Consider the following 2,044-nt stretch of genomic DNA (forward strand, 5'->3'; position numbering starts at 1 on the left):
TTCTGCACCCTGATGGACACATGGTGAAAATCTTCTTTAAATTCTACATAGCCCTGCAGGTTGGAAAACATCGTAGGTGACAACCACGGTTTGTGATTGATGACCATGCGGATGTTCATCTCCATCAAGATCCAGAAGATATTACTGTCCGCTTGATGGTTATGTTGATAATGTGGCACATCAGCTGCTCGGTCGCCAAGTGTGGGAACTTCTCATGGTCAGCCAAGTCCCAGTCTTCGAGTTTTAACAAAGGCAACAAAACCATTTGTTGGCTACGTGGGGCTTGACCCAGGTTCAGGGTTAGTTAGCCAAACAAATTCCTACACTACTGGCCCTTTCGGCATTAGCCAGTAGAGCGGGGACCGAAGTCTCATGCGAAGTAGTATGGGGGGATGCTGGAATCAAGTTTCCACACCCTGAGGTGGTCGTGATGTCAGTTTATTCCATCTATTCCTTATTTTATGCAGGTCATTAAGTTCTAGGGCTCTGTCTATCTAGCCCCTTATTCCACCCTTAGATACCTCCTCGAAAGGGTATGATGGACCTTCGTGTAGCCCTAACCTTTGATTTGGGTACTTTCATGCTACTAAAGTAGTGTATAGAAGAGGTTTCCAAGTTATCCTTAAGTGTTTAATTATCTTACTAAACAATTATAGTTAGCACCGCGTAAATAGATATTCTTACTTGCGTTCAATTAACCAACGTAATTACATACATTCGTGCATCACATAAGGATTGTAAATGAAATTCATACACAATATGACAAGATGCATTAATAGGAAACAAAGACACATAATTTGCAGAATGCTTCTCTTTATTGATATCTTCAGATGATTACAGACTCTATCCACCCTACGCACACAGTTGGAGGGGTTCTCGCACTCAGCTACATACTTCCACCATAGGCCTCTACTCACTCAGTTGCAGAGCCTCTACCTATACTAAGACTTGAAGCTTAGACTTCTCTCCTTATCGCTCAAGACTTCTTACTTCTACCAAACTTATCTATGACTACTTAGAGCTTACTTAGCTCTTTTTATACAATCCCATGGTGCGCATACCATAGGTAGATATTTACAGCTGACTTTACACTTTACAAAATAAGGGCAGAAAATCATTTATGACTCATGACAACTTCACGCTCCGTGACTATAAAATGGGGAGACTTTACAACTGTATTACAAAATTTGACCCAAAACTGTCCTTGGGGGATCCCGTTCCCAAAATTTTGCATTTACTATTCATGCTTCTTTTTCTATAGGTTACAATGGTTAAATGATTCAAGTAAGTTTTCTTGTAGGTTATTTATAGAGTCACAAGCATGATTCATCCTTCAAACAACTTTGAAAAGTTATCTTCGTCATTGAGCTACTTAGATTTGTTTACTAGTTCACAAATCTAGAATTTCTGGAAGTCCCTTGTAGCAAAATAGTAGTAAGTTTCTGCTATTTTTTAGAATGTGTTAATGAACTTCATTTGAGTTGATTCCACTTGTATTAGGTCATAAAAACATTCAAGTTAATAAAAAAATTTACCCCATAGAATTTTCACTTGATTAGGTTAGTCATTTGGTATGTTAACTAACTCACTAGTTCTTGAATTTCCATATTTTAGACTAGCAAATTTCTTTTATTTTTTTAGCACGTGTTAATAGGGGTATTTTGGAGTGATTCAACTTGGAATGGAGTCCTAAGACATTATAATTAATAAAAAAAATTTCCCAACAAATTTTAATTTGATTTACTTGAGTATTTACAAAGTTATCTCCTCCTGTAGAAAAACAGGGCCTCTTGTAACAAAACATGACCCCCTGTAGCACCTCTTGTAGCAGTCTTGTGACACGTGTAAACTTGACCATATTTGTTCCAAAAGATTGGTTTTTTCACCTCCAGAGAACCATGGATTGATCATTAACTCAGTAGTAGCATGCATGCCTCTCCAACAACCATTAAGTAGGTATAGGTATGCAATATTCTTCACCTCTTCTCTTGAGCATGTTATGGTTAGAAATTTGTTGTCAATGCATGAGGGATGAGGTTTTATA

The sequence above is a fragment of the Pinus tabuliformis genome, chromosome 3_2 (assembly GCF_031772625.1).
Source record: "Pinus tabuliformis cultivar Carrire ecotype Pingquan chromosome 3_2, CPIR1, whole genome shotgun sequence".
Taxonomy (NCBI): domain Eukaryota; kingdom Viridiplantae; phylum Streptophyta; class Pinopsida; order Pinales; family Pinaceae; genus Pinus; species Pinus tabuliformis.